Genomic DNA, 16150 nt, shown 5'->3' on the forward strand with positions numbered 1-16150 from the left:
AATGTACTGAAATGCCAAATTATCAGTTAGGAACAATCATTCTTAAATTTATAAATGTACACACATGACTAACTATGCAATCACAATGCCAAAGAGAATCTATGTTTGCTTTTCCACATATATGCTTAGATAGTACTTTTTGGATAGTTGCCTTAGTGCCATAATCAAATAGTATTATTTGTGTTTATAGAATTGTAACCACTTCAACTTGAATCACTGGAGGCCACAAACTATATTTTCTGCATCTGTATCTGACAGCTGTTGCTATATTACAAGCAACTACAAAATCTCAGTGGCATATAAAAATAAGTATTTTTTTTTTCTTCAAACCTCTGTGAACTGGCTAGGGTAGCTCTTCTGACCACAGCTGGGCTGCTCAAGCATCTATCTATTGGCTGATCTAACCCGAATTCAGCAAGGGGGGTTCTTCTTCAAGTGCCTGGTAGTGAACAAAGAGAGCAAGTCTAATGCCGTAAGCCGTTGGTTGTGCCTTATCTACTGACATCCCATTGGCAAAACCAAATCACAGAGTCCAAAGTCAAGAGTCAGGGAAGCATATTCCTTTGTGAAAGGAATTGTTAAATTACATGGAAAAGAGCAAGAATATAGGGAAGGATGAAGAACTGGGGCCGGTACTTCAATCTCCCACAGGACCAATCTCTGGACTGCATTTAGGGCCTGATACATAGCCTCGCTTATTGAATAGATTTAAAATGAATAAAGAAAGTGCATTAATCAGGGTTCTCTTGAGAAACAGAACCAATAAGATATATATGCACATGTAAAAGGAGATTTATTATAACGAATTGGCTCCCAAGATGATGAAGGCTGAGAAATCTCACGAACAGCCATCTGCAAGCTGGAAACCCAGGAAAGCTGGTGGCGTAATTCAGCTTTAGTCTGAAGACCTGAGAACCACGGAGGCAGATGGTGTAAATCTCGGGCCAAGGGCAGGAGAAGATGAGATCAGATATCACAGCTCATCAGTGAGGCAGGAGAAAGGGGGTGAATTCCTTCTTCCTCTGCTTTTTGTTCTGTTCAGGCTCTCAGTGGATTGGATGATGCTCACCCACATTGGGGAGAGAAATCTACTTAATGAGTCCATAAATTGAAATGTTAATCTTTTCGGGAGACATCCTCATAGACACACCCAGAAAAAATGTTTAATCTGGCACCTGATAGCCAGTCAGGTTGACACATAAAATTTACCATCATGGAAAGGAATACATTTTAAACCACCCCCTTGTTCAGGCTTCTTGACCCCACTGCTTTCAAAGTGTCTCCTAAGCACAACTTCATGTTCTTCTTAAAAATAATCAGTGAAGGGCCAACCCTGGTTGCCTAGTGGTTATGTTCAGTATGCTCCACTTTGGCTTCATGGGTTCAGTTCTTGGATGTGGACATACACTGCTCATCTGTCAGTGGCCATGCTGTGGCAGGGGCTCACATAAAAAAAGAGGAAGATTGGCAGTGGATGTTAGCTCAAGGTAAATCTTCCTCAGCAAAAAAAATCAGTGAAGTTTATACATACCAGTTTTCTACTACTTTAGTATTAAGAAATTATTCATATTTTCTGATCTGAATCCCTCCCCTTACAGGCCACATAAGTGGATCACCATTTTCTCAAAGTCTTCCCATGTGCTATAATTAACTATAAATACAAATGAAGACTAAAGAATGTGGCATAAATCAACATTCATTAAAAAGTCCCAAACTCATAGGAATATTGTGAGGAGTAAATGAATTTATATATGTAAAGCATTAAAAATAAATGCCTGGCAATGACAATCACTCAGTTTATATTATGTTTTTCTCAAGTGTTTATCGAGTGTGCATTGCTTGTAAGACAGTGTTCATAGAAGTTATAACAATAAAGACAGTGTTCATAAAAGTTATAATAATGTGTTCACAGAAGATAATATTCATAGAAGTTATAATAAATTAAAATTAAATGAAAAAACCAATATTTTATTTAGAAAAAATGTCCATAATGTGCTTTCCCACTTACACACTATGTGACTTGGGCAAGTCATTCAGCTGCTGTGTTGTCAGATGTATTAATTTTTACTTAACACATACGTGATTTAAAATGAGATGTATGTCTGAAGTACTCAGCAATGTGTTTGGCATATATTAGGCCCCAAATAAATGTTATCTTCTTTCTTCTCTTTTTCCCTCTCTGCATCAGGTAGAGTCAAGTCAGGAGACAAAATCTAATCAGTTTCCCAGATAGAATTTAATATAAACAGTTGTTCACCACGTACAAAGTTGTCAACTAGGTGACAAAAAAATCCAGACAAGAACAATAAGGAACCACAGAGGCAGCAATTGCAGGAAGCAGCTTCTATCCTATGGCTAGGGGACTGAAAAGAAAGATGTTGGAATTATTGTAATGAAACACAGACCTCAGAGGGGGCGTCTGGTGTGGCTGTGCAGCTGGTGCCTGATGAGGCATGATGAGGTGGGTTGTGCAAATGTTGGAAAAACTGCAAACTGGATTCAGCTACCACTACAGGAGGCCCTGCTGCTGCCGGGGGAAGACACATTGCTGGGGTGAAACTCACAGGAGCCACAGGGTGAAAAGAAACCCACAGGACACAAACAGGAAGGAGCGTGCACCTTTCTCCTACCACTTTGCAGATTCCCAGTACTATGGCCTCTTGGCAGAAATGGGGTTTTCAGGTCCCAGGCCTAGCATCACAAAGAAGAGGGTAGAAGGGAGAGGGGATTGAGTTGAGAGAAAAAAGCTTAATTGATGGCTCACTTCTGGTCTTCTCCAGACTCTCATTTTTTCCTTGCTGTGTTCTTTCCTTCATTTCTGTCTTCCTTTTTTCCTTTCTTTAATCATTTCACAACTATCTATCCTTCCTTCCTTCCTCCCTTCCTGCTTGCCTGCATCCCTTTCTTCCTGGATATCAATCTTGTAGGCTTGAAAGGACATTTTAACAAATAAGTAGGTAATATTTTTATGTATTAAAAAGATATGGAAAATTATATATGAATTTAGGAAATTTGTGTGATCATTTTAAAAAAGGATGATTCCATGCACTTTATGTTATCTTGTTCATTTCTTCTAAGCTTTTTCAGGCTCAAATTTTCGTGATTATTTTTCCTTAATGCCACAGATCCCAATTCATTTGGACAATTAAGAATGAATTCAGTCACTGCCATTTGGATTAAGCAAGCCTCAAAGGAATGTAAACGTGGATAGATTGAGAATAGGTAGAATATTATAGACACTACAAATTTTGTAAGCAAATTTCAGATAAGGCAAGAAGTGTTGTATAAACATCATAAAATAAGTTAATAAGCTGAAAATTATAAAATGATTCCAATATTAGCGAAAATAATTATTTGGGAGAAATGAATGTTTCTTTCAATTTTCTTATCATATAAACACTAAGAATTTTCAAGAGGAAACATGAAAAGAAATCATCTGTTATATCCCAGAATATAGTTTAGAAGTTAATTAACTGTGCTTGGCAACAAAAAACATCAAGGTGGCTTTCTGAGATTGTTGAGTTGTTCATTAATTGGTGTGTTGATGCCAATTTCAAAAGCCCATCTTATTATCTAATATGGGAGGATTAATATCAACTAGTGTATTCCCTGGTAAAGAGATAATATGCTTTCAGAATTATAAAGATAAAAATTCAACTGCATATTGCAATTACCAGAGATGAAAAACACTTTACTGTTTTATAATTACATTTGAAAGCTTCAGGAAATATATGTATTAGAACAAGTCTAGTCCTCATATCTCTAAATCTCCTAAAATATAGCACAAATATTAAGAAAAAGATTAAAATAGTGTTTTATGATGATAGACAATTTACTGCCATATTTATACTTATGCAACCATCCTCAAATAAGAGTTAAAATGGTTAAAATCTTAACCTAGTGGTCAAGTTCAGCGAGCTCTGTTTCGGCGACCTGGGTTTGGTTCCCAGGCATGGACCTACACCAATTGTTGTCAGCATGCTGTGGCTGCGACCCACATGCAACATAGAGGAAAACTGACACAGATGTTACCTCAGGGAAAATCTTCCTCAAGCAAAGAAAAAGAAAAAAAGAGGAAGATCGGCAACAGACGTTAGCTTGGGGTGAATCTTCCTCAACTATGCCAACAAAAAGATTTAAAATATAAAAAAAATTTTGTTTATCTGCCACCATGGAACCCTGAACTTCAGCTGAATTACTTCTTGGTATTAGTGATTAGAAGAGGTCCAGGAAATCATAGGTCCAAAACAGAAGACACAGGTAAATCTACTAAAGTGGATAGAGAGAGAGAAAGAGAGAGAGAGATGAGAGAGAAAGAGAGAAATCACTTTGATTATAGTCGATACAGGTGGAAAAGGGGTAGCATGAAAAATAATAATCATGAAAGTTTCATCGCTTAGTCTAATTTTTACATGTTAAATTCCATTCTACCTTTTCTTGTTAAGGGTTTCTAATAAATAGTAGATTTGAATAAATAGAATTTAGTTTTCTTTATTTATTCAGCTCAATGTCTAATGGTGATTATGGTCAAGTTACTAATAAAGAGAAATAGCCTTCCATAGACCCAAATTATGTTATGGACTTGGGGTAAATACCTCTGCAAAATGAGGTTTTAATGGCCTCCTCAGGGATCAATTTTGATATTGGTTTTTCTTTCTGGGTGTGCAATATATCTGTATACACAGAAGAACTTCAAATGTTCTCAATATTTTGAATATTATATTGTTTTTCAATAATCATAAGACACTATATTACACAATTAAAACTGATTTTAGCCTGTCTGTGAGACAAGGGAGGAGGGGAGTACTGAAGGCTCGAGTGCAATACATCAAAAACTATTTTACCTCCTGGCACCAAATCATTGACCCAGAATCAAATTCTGAAGAAAGACTTCTTCCTAGTCACCCCCTCCAGGAGTAAACAAAAATTCCTTCACTATATTCCCAGCATGAGAATCCTTGCCTCACAAGGGAACCTGTATCCAGTAGCAGCATATCTGGGCTCACGGATAGAGTGGGGAGTCTGGCTAGCACCAATGCTGAGTCACAGGGTACACAGATCTCTCCATCCTCGCTTACCTCCAGCCCCACTTACCTCCTCTAGTGCTCCTTCTCTTTGCCCTCAGATCCATAAGGTTCTGGTCACTGGATATTCCACCTTGCTTTACTATTCTCCTCAATATACCTTGTTACCGTCTTATTATAAATTTTGTAGTCATCATTTACAATAATATCAGATACCCTTCTCCCAGGAGAAACATCAAGTGTGTGCATCAGGTACATTCTTAGTATTCCAACTATCAATCTATGGCAGTCAGTTTCTGCCTCCATTCCCTTGGCCACACCAGAGGTTACCTTCAGCTTTGGGGGACAGTTACCATTCGTGCCAGTGGCTTCCTATGTTGTGAAAATGTGTCTCTACCTGAGGGCTTTATCTGGCTGTAGGAGCATGATCAGCTTGTGCCTAGGACCAAGAGGAAGTGCTGAGAAGCTAATGCCCCAAAGTAGGGATTTAGTGGATTATACACTAGACTTTGGACCTTTAGAGTGACAGTTCTAACATGTATTCTACATAGTCCTCGAGAGGGTCTCTGCCTCCAGCATTAATGCTTTATTTACTGGCTTTCCTTCTATGGCTATGTAATATCCCCACTCCTTTAATGTATTTTCTGAGATCTTTTCTCAAATAAACTATCTCAAAGACTGAAAGGAGGCAAGACACTTGTCCTCATCAGATCTCCATTTAATTACTAGTATTCTTGTCACCAGGGCTTATTTTGGGGAGAAATCATGTTAAAATTCTTGGTACTGCAAGTGTCTCTAGAAAGGGTGCTCTCAGAATAAGTTTCTGAAAATGTCTACAACCCACTTATTGATTGAGAACAACTCATTTATTGGTTGGCTTGGAAAGCTGCTCATTTGGAGGTTGGGAGCAAGAGGGAACACTCCAGAAGCTACAGGAAAATTACCTTGTCTTTCATTCCATATGATCTGATATCCACTATAGATATAAATTCTGTGTGGAATCTCTGGAAAACCATAATAGGAAAGTTTGCTCCAGGGTTCTTGAGGAGAGTCGTGACTTGCGCAGCAGAGAATCATTCACTGCTCAAGAGAAGTTTCTGGCATGCTTCTGGACATTGGTATAGACTAAGCACCTGATCATTAGCAATGAATCATGAGCTAGATATTACCAGATCCACCAAGTCTTAAGATTGGGCAAGCAGAAATACGTTGTATGATGGAAATTGTACATTTGGCATTGGGCCTGAGAAGGTCCAGGGGGCATAGTTAAGTCACATAAAAAGGTTACTCAAATACTCATGCCATCTAAATCTCTTGTATCATGACCTCTTCTTCAATTTACCCTCCCTGTGTACAGCTGACACAGAAGGAAAAACTCAGGGTTCATTTATTTTTATGTCACATCAATAGGTGGCATGAGCTAAAAATTTTCTGCTGGTTAAAGCTATCGCTGAAATAAGAAGTGAGGAGAAATCCTCCAAATGGCTAGAGATTTGAATGGTTCACTTGTTGAGCTAAAGATACACATGGACTTATGGGCTATTCCAACTGGCTTGGTTGGGAGGTCAGGGGCCTGGATAGAGAAAGAAGGAGGTCTGGAGAAAAGAGATACAAATGCTCATTGAGATTGATCCTACAGTGTGTAGATATTTATGATTCATGTCAATGCCCAGTGGTGAAAAAACTGAAAACCAGATAGCTATAATGGCTCATCTCATTGTTTTCACAAGGGTGCCATGAATGAAACAGTCATGGTGGCAGGGATGGAGGCTATATTTGGGGTCCACAGCATGGTCTCCATCTTGCCAAGGCTGATGTATCTACTAACCTTTCAGCAGCTGAAGATATCCCTGATACTACAATATGTTACCAGTCCTTAAATAGAGCAAATAGTTATATTGTGTATAGATTATTATATCACATCTGTCCTACCATGAAGGAGATAGTAATTCATCCTTCCTAGAGTTGATAATGGTGTATGTTTGCTTTTCTTAACCCCACATTCTGCCCACATTCTGCAGACTCACAAAGTGTCTGATTTTCCCACATAAGTCTCTTCATTACATAGCCTTGGATTACAGGACTCACTTGAGAGCAAAGAATTCAACAACAAGCACGTGACCAGAGAGTTCACAGGTTAAACTACATTATCATCTGGAAGCTACCATACTAGTAGAAAGTTGGAATGGCCTCTTAAAGGAACAGCTTGTAGAAGACACTCTGTGGAGTTTGTATGTTATCCCTCACAATGCAGTGTGTACATAAAACCAATAGTCATTATATTGTCCTATATCTCCACTATCTTGAAGACCAGTCCCTGGGAATCAAAGAGTAGAAGAAGGAACAGCCCATCTCACCATCACTCCCAGTGAATCACTTAGGTAATTTGTGTGTCCCATTCTGCAACTGGAAGCACATTTGGATTTGAGGCCCTCGTTCCTGGGATAAAATGGTGCTTCTGTCAGAGAACACAGTAAGATTTCCATTTAACGTATACCGGTGGTTGGCTGTACCTTGGTCATTGAGTCCTTTTCATGTTGACAAATTGGAGTTTTAGATAAGAAGTTTAAAAAAGAGTTACTATTATGCTTGTAATTTTTGATATTGATTATTATGTGGAACTAGCAGTGATATTGCATAATGGGAATACAAAAGAGTATGTCTGTAACATAGGACATTTACTTGAGTATCTTGTGATGTCTCCATGTCCAGGGATAACAGAGAACAGGAAATTACAGCACCCAGGACTGACATGGGCATGGTAACCTAGAGCTCAGTCCTTTCTATTGCATCTTAGGTTGAAGATCCATGTCACCCCACTAATCCAGCGATCTAGACGAGCAGAAGAGCTGGGTGAATATGAAAGGACTCTAAACGGAGTGGTAGAAGAAAGAGGTAACGAATCTCAATTGTGCTCTTAAGATTAACTATATCAGCTTAAACTGTAGTTTGACTAATCCTTCTGTGGCAGATTTTATTTTCTTAGGGAACGTGACCAATCAGTGAAGAATCAGTGAAGGGCCAAGTGGATTTAATGTTGGTCATGAGATCTAAATGGTGCAAGGTGTGGATGTAGGTGATATGCTCAGTGCTTCATTCAAATTCCCTCAGTCCATCCCAGAGGATAACTGCAACTTTGGTGGAGTCTCCCTATATGTCAATGGCTTCCTACATTATGCACCTGTATCTCTCTGTTTGATGGCTTTCTCTGGCTACGTGAGCAAAATCAATATGCCTGGGGAACAGTTTGGAAGTGCCAAGGGGCTAATAATTGCAGTAGAACCCTCAATCAATGAACGAATGTTAGTGAATAATCAACACACCTTCCTCAGGAGCACAATTCTGAGATATTTTCAATACTGTTCTCATTGGCATCAAACCCTACTTACTTGCGGTGGTTACTGGTTCACTAATGAATACTTTATTGGTAATCCTCCCTTCCCCGTCTCACTTTCCTACCCTCTCACCATGCTTATAGATTACTTTCCAAACAAACTCTTAGCACAAAATCACTTGTTTTAGGAACTTCTTTTTGAGGAACAAAAATGAAGACACCATTATCTCCAACTTACTATTGGACTATATGGCTACCAAAAAGTCTAACTTATAGAAATATATTTGGTTGAATACACATTACATCTACAATCTCTACAATGAAAATAATACATCCATAATTTACAGACATGTGTACTTAATGAAAAAAGAAAAACGCTTCATATACGACAGTGGTGTGATCAGAGCCAGGTTCATGAAAGAGGGCAAGTCATTAAGGTCACGAACAGACAGAATAAGCATTTTAATACAGAAAATGAACATTTTAAATGAACCAGAAATGGAAATTTGCCAGAAATGACTCCCTTTAAGGCCATTCACGGAGCTTTGAGATCACATAGCCAACTCTGCATCAAGAGGGCATGTTCTTTGAGTTATATTTTCAATAGATTTGTTACATCTTCATTGTGTATCAAGATACCTCTCAAGAGTGAAGGTTATAGTCAGTCTGCAACAAACTAAACTGTTTCCCAGGGAGACCAGGACCATAAATTACGTACTTTGGCTTTAGCTCCTGGAATGCCTGCTTTTATTATTTGACCCTTGCTCACCGGCTCAGCTCTGCCCACAGTTCAGGATCAAATGTGCTTCTAGTCTGGACAAATTTATGAAACTTTAATTCAGTTGCACACAGTGGTCAGTACAAACACACACAAGTACAAATGTCTTTTGTCCCAGAATAGCTTCATTCTGCCTCATTGCTGTGACTCACCCACAACTGAGGCTGCTCTCCCTAGTCACTAATGACTCCTGAAAGAAAACCCAGTGTGCTCCTCTGCCTTCTCATTCTCAGATGTCCCCATGGTTTCTACTTTTTGAAACTTGTTTCTTCTGGTCTGATCCAAGCCTGGTCATTCTGTTGAATCATTCAATGACTGTTCTTCCTTTCTGAGCTTTTGTTTCATTTATTATTCTGCCTTATCACAGAAACATGGGAAACCATGAACAGTAATAAATGCATATGCATATACATATAAAAGTAACCTTTAAAACTTGGATAAAAGAAAAAGAACTATATATAAAGTGGCAAGAATATAGTGCTAGAAAATCAAAGGTAAGAATACTTATTGCAATCAAGCCCATGATACAGACCTGAGTATACAGCTGGTCCTAGACTCTATTTTCCACCTCTGTAATTTCACCCACGCCTGCTGTCTCACCGAGCCACTATGCAGATGTCTTGCAAATGTGAATCTCTGTTATCAAGCTACAGCCCTGCCTTTCCACACAGGTGGCTCAACAACTTCAAATTCATCATTTGCCTCAATTTCAAACTCGGCTCATTCTATAATGAACTTACAATTTTCTTTTTGTTTTTACTTAGCCTCAAATTTTATCATTCAGTTGCTACCTATTTAACATTGTTCTAGGCCTGGGGCATACAATTGTAAACAGAATTTTACTGCTGCTTGAGGAGTTTAATATTTAGTGTGGCAAGCTACCTCATAAGTCCCCTCACCAGAGCCATCAGGGAAACCACAGACCTAATCTTGTCGTCCTCAATGACCTCCCCATCTTTAGCATGTCTTCCAGTTAAGTAAAGAAGACAGTCACTCAGCTGCCCTGAAATTTGAGGCCAGAAAATCCAATTCAGACCAAAAGAGTCATGTCCAAGCCAAGATTAGTAAATAGGGACAGTGATGAACATCTCATGAACACATGCTCATGGATGTCTTGAGAACTTAGCTAGTGGAAAAGAATATGCAGAATCTGGACAAAGATACCACGTGTAAGGCACTTAACCAAGAATGGAAGGCACACTTGCTATCCAGCAAAATTCAAAGGTATCAGGCTAGTGCATGCAAACAAACAGCAAGTTCATCTCCATGCACGTTAAAGTCATTGTTGTTTCCATGTAGCAGAATAAGGGCATGCTGCTGAAGGATGTTGCAAGGATATAAAGCAGCAAATGACACAGATATTGGGGCCAGTCATGCACCTGGATGAAGACCCTACTTATGACCCGCAGCCAGTGGATCATTGGAAGTCCCCAAGTGATGCAGAGGAAACTGGCCACCTATGGAAACTGGTAGGATACTGATGATGAAATACTTTCCAGCAAGGTTTACACCAAGAAGAAATGCTCCAAAGCCCAGTCCTCTGGGTGGTAAGTCCCTGGCGAAAGCCAGACCGTGCCATAGAGCACTTTCCCAGGAATCTCTCAGAAGATGGAGAGCAAGTCACTGGAAGTAGTGAGTAACAAATTTGGCCTTATGCTTAGAGTCATTGTCGGGGATTTATATTGGAAGAAGCCCACATACTGGAAGACAGGATGATATACCTATTTTAGGAAAGGAGAGTTTCCATGGGAAGTTTCTAAGTCACCTGTGCTTTATGGTAGGTGGAAACCAACTTTGGCCTGGAGAGAGGACATATACTGGCTCTAGAGTTCTCATGCCCCGCACTCTACCCTCCCCCTCCACCATGCTCCTGGCTTCCAGACACGTTGGCTACTGACTGAGTTTCTGGAGAGTGCTCCTCACCCGACCCCATCACTTTCCTCTGCAAGCCTTATCCTTAGCCTCATCTTGTTGTCACCATGAATGATCAGATGCAGGTAGATTCCTGGTGCTGGGAAGTAGATGCTCTTGTAAAGACAGCCCTGATAACTCCCTGCTTCTTGCAAAGGGAGATACAGAATTGCAGGAAAAGCAATATCTCTCTAGAAGAAATCTCCCTCCTCATCTTTGCCCACAGCCTGGGCTCTCAGTACCTCTGTTTCCCATTTTCTAGTTTGTGCTTACACTTGAGTGTCCTGCAGGTCTCAGGACTCTGTGTAGTCTCTCCTGACATCTAGTAGCCCTTGGCCTGGAAAGGTATATCTCATCTAGGGCTGGCTTCACGAGTGTGTGCCTGGCGCAGTCACACAGGATCCCGCACTTAAAAAGGCTCAGCACTTGGAGTTTTAATGCTCTGGATTGGCTGTCTTGAAATTGTTAAGAAGTTTATCTTTGAATTACTGTTTTGTGAGTCAAGTCTAATGGGGCAATGGAGCGTGCACAGGGGGCTTGGAGTGTCAGCTGACATGTAGTCCACATCCCACCAACTGCCTTCTTCCCTAGGACAGGTTCTCAGACATCTACTCCCCACTCAGTCCACCTGGCCTCAGCCACCTCATCCACGCCTTGAGAGTACTGTAGCTCTCCACCTGGGGCAGTGACAGGGCTGCGTGTGTGAAGAATGCACGTTCCACCATTGGCAAGGGGTCCTAGGTACAGGAAGATTCAGCATTAGGCAACAGCTGTTTATCCAAGCTGGCAGCACCATGGCGGATAAATTGCTGGGGCTTCTCACCCATCTCCAACTTGTGGGTTGGGACAGTAGACCTGTGGGAAGGGGAGATTGATTTCCCCACCTCTGAGCAGGGCCCTGTATTTCATTTTGCACTGGACCCCACCTACCATGTTATAGTCAGCCCCTCTTAGTTGTGACCTTAACAAAACCCCCTCCTGAGCCATATTCTAACAGAGAGAGGGATATTGACCAATATATATTAAGTACTTGTGATGTGTTAGGTCTTCCGCTAAACACTTGCTGTTTACAATCTTATTTCATGCTTGCAACCACCCCATCATGCAATTCCTCCTATTAGTTCCATTGTATGGATAGTAAGTCTAAAGCATAGACAGTGTAGAAAATTTTACCAAGGTCTCATAGCCAAGAGGTTTCACAGTTAAGATTCAACCTCAGAATGTTTGATCTGGGAAACTGTAAAGTTCTGCCTCATGTCAGAAGTAGGCTGGACCAACACCAAGATAGAAAGGCATTCAGAGTGCAGTTTGAAATGAGGCTACAGACTTTACTTTAAAGGGACTATGATTTAATCTTAGGCTCCGAATGAGTCCTAGGCAAATTCAGGAAGGAACAAAAGGAATGTTTAACTGGCCTCGAAACTGTTTCAGAAGATAATTCAGGGTTATCAGTTCATCTGGCTCAGGGAAGCAGGGTACCATTTAGGAACCAAGAAGCCATGTAATCTCACCAAACCCACAGGTGGTCCTGCCAAGGCCAGAGACCCTGGGATCCCTCTTCCTGCCTGCACAGACCACTGGTATGGAAGACAGCCATTTCCTGACTCTTATCCCACCTGAGATGCATGGATCAGGAGAAGCTGCTGCCCCAACACAGGCAGAAGTGGCTACTCGTCACGTGGGGGTTGGCTAAACCCTGATTCTTTTAGGTTCTGTTCTTTACATTGACTCCTTGATGGTCCTTATTCTGGAGTAAATGAAAAGGCTTTTAAAAACCTTTATTAAGGCCTGGCTTTCAGACAAATAATAGTAATCTACATAGCAAGATAGGCTCCTTAATGGTGATCACGGTGACTGAGAACACCCAAGGAGAGGATTTTGCCAGCCATGCTATAGTACGGCAAATCTCTGCCCAACAGGACCTCGGACATCTTTGATGAATCAGGGCCTTTGAAGTTGCCCTCACTTGAATCTTCAGGTTTTGTTGGATGACCCCCCGAGCCTTCCACCCATACACTCACTGATGTATATCCTTCCTCACGCTGGGTCCCTGACAGTATTATCTACCCATCCCAGTCCCTTTGGGTCACAGGCTCTTTATGTGGCAAGTTTGGACCCCAAAGAGAACACTGGAGACTTGGTCTCAAATGAGCAAGGGTCTAATTGATCAGGACACTCACACTAGGAGGCTTCATCTGGTGAGTGAACAGCCTGCATCCTAGACTCTCAGCTTCGGGCAGGCCCCTTCACCTCATTGCATCTTACTTCTAATTGCACAGCTCATCAGATCAGCAGAGACTATCTCACCTGTTAGCAGTGAATTCTCCAAATCTGTACTTTGCAACCACCTTATCACAAGCAAATGTCCTTGGCAATCTATGTTGTGATACACCCATCAGTTCCTTTCATAGAAGATACTTGGTGCAAACATAGAAGTCAAATTAGCCATAAAATCCTAGAGCTTAAATAGGAGGCAAAGTCTTGTGCGATCTCTCCAATGTGGCCTGTGACCATGGAAGCTTCCAGCTCTCTCCAGAGGGGACTGGGGTCGAATGTACTAGTGGTTGTGTTTCTGTAGCTCAGATGATAATTAAAGTATGAATTCAGTTCAGAACAAATTTTTAATTCACAGATTTGTATATTACCCTCAGGGAATCAAGATGTTATTGTTGATATTGCTGTAGAAATCTGTTTATATGAAGTTATCTTTCTCTCTTCAAAGTTCTTTTAAAGACAATAAGTCAAAACTCATTCGCAAAAAATCAATTAATTTCTGAGTAGTGTCGCAACCATGGAGAAAGAAACAACCCTAAGATATAAGGAAAAATTCTCAAAAGAAAGTTCCATCAAAGTTAAAATTTAAATTTAAACGAAAAAGTTAGGCAAACAAAGAGTGATAAGAAGCCAGCATTTGAAAAGGAGGAAGGTTCTTGGCAAAGGAAATACCTCATGAGAAAGCATGGAGGACAGGAAGAATAGTGCTTTTGGAAAATGGTGAAGTCACACTAGTAAAAATATGGGAAATCTCTTTAAATGGGTCTGCCCCAGCTGAAAGATAGGTGGGTCATGTTAACCTCCCCCACCTTCCTGCTTCTTTTAGCCAAGAAGCTATTTTGGATACTGAGGTCAGATTCTGTTTCATCTGAGATGGTTTCACCAAGTTCTATGGATCCCAGAAATACGTAGGTAATGGTTTAAGGAAGCAGGAAGCTGTGGAAAGTCTGTAAGGGGTAAAGAAATTCACAATGGAGGTGAGCGCTGAGGAAAAAGTTTAAATCATAGGCAGGAACTCAACATTACAGGAAGGAAAGGCATGCTGAGACTTTGCAATTTTTAAAAGAGTTAGGTCTAGAAATCAAACTCAGTGAAGTTGGTCTTGGTCTGGACTTACTGTGTTGTTAATGAAGTCCTGGTTCAGTGCTGGCCCCACTGGACCCAATGGCTCCCAGAACTATGATTAAAATTGGAGGAGTTGCAGCCACAGATGAAAGTGTGACCTCTGGAAATTGGACCTGGAAGCTTGGTTCTGATGTTACCATTCTACTCACGGCATAAGCGTTCTCTAACACACAGACCAGAAACCTTGTTCAAATGTAATTTTGCTTTTCATATGTATAATACAACTACCAAGGTATGTTTCACTGCTGCAATGTTTCTTGGCTTCCATAACTTTTTTTTCTTGTAAGGAAGATTGGCCCTGAGCTAACAGCTGTGCCAATCTTTCTCTATTTTATGTGGGATGCCACCACAGCATGGCTTGACGAGTGGGGCTAAGTCTGTGCCTGGGGTCCGAACCTACAAACCCCAGGCCACCAAAGCAGAGTGCACAAACTTAACCACTACACCACCGGGCTGGCCCCGATTCCTTCTATTACTTTTTATTCTGATTATCACCATTCTCATTATGGGGGATTTATTTATTATTTATGGCCTATTGACCTCAAAATGTTGTCAAGAAACAAGTACAATAAAACTGTTATTTCCCTAAAATAATGGAAAGAACAAAACAAAGGGAGGTGACTAGATTTGAAATTCACAACTATTCCCACAAAATAGCCTCCATTAATCTTTACTCATTTTTCCTCCTAAAATATCCTTTAAGACATCAACTAAACTATTTTATCTCTTCTTGATTTTGCTGTTCATTTCCACTTTTGCACCTTTGCTCATGATCTTTACTTTGTCAGAACATTCTCTCTGTGATATGCACCCATTGTGTTCATGCCTGTTATTCACCAGACATTTTGAGCACAATACATATAGCTCACGTAAAAAAAGACTCTATAGAGCCTTTCTTAATATTTCCATTCACATATTATCGTTTTTCCTTTGACTCTCCCCCACACTTTGTATATCTGATAGCATGTTAAAGACATTATGAACCTATTAAACCTTTTATTTATTTGTGGTAGTTGCTGTGATGTACCACCTGGAGCCCCTTCAGGGATAAATAACGTTCTTTCAGGTGCTGGGAGTGGGAGAGCAGACAGCCCTCAGATGTTATTCAACTTGAAGGATCACTTCACCTGAAGAGCAAAACCTTGCCCTAGGGCACACCCATTCCCTGAGCCTGCATCAAAGACTGGTTAACACGTGGATATCAACACCCAGCCCCATTTCTCCAAATGCAAACAACGTTGAGAGAGTTCCTCACATATCAGTGGCTGGGCCTTTCATTGAGATTGTACCACAGAATAACTCCTCCCTCTGCTTAATACTTCCTTCCCTTTCCTTCCATAGATGTTAATCCTAAAAATTTCCCCAATAAATCCTCTGTATGTTATCTTTATCTGTATAATGTGCTTCTTGGTGAATTCCAACTGTATTATCATTCATTTATTAAAATATATATTGAACTATTCATAAGGTAAATATTCATCAGTTTATGTGCTAGACATAGTTCTAATTGTGGTTGAAGAAACAAAGATGAAACAGAAATTGCCCCTGCTTTCAAAATTCTAGGGTGAGAGTTGAAAGAAACATATACAAAAAGCACCAAGTGATTAAAACATATACATATAAATAACACGGGGATTCTGATGCAGAAATCACACTTAAGCGATTCCTGTGTCTTGAGAGGAATTTTCAGCTCCTTTACAGCAT

This window comes from Equus caballus, chromosome 26, assembly GCF_041296265.1.
Source record: "Equus caballus isolate H_3958 breed thoroughbred chromosome 26, TB-T2T, whole genome shotgun sequence".
Lineage (NCBI taxonomy): Eukaryota > Metazoa > Chordata > Mammalia > Perissodactyla > Equidae > Equus > Equus caballus.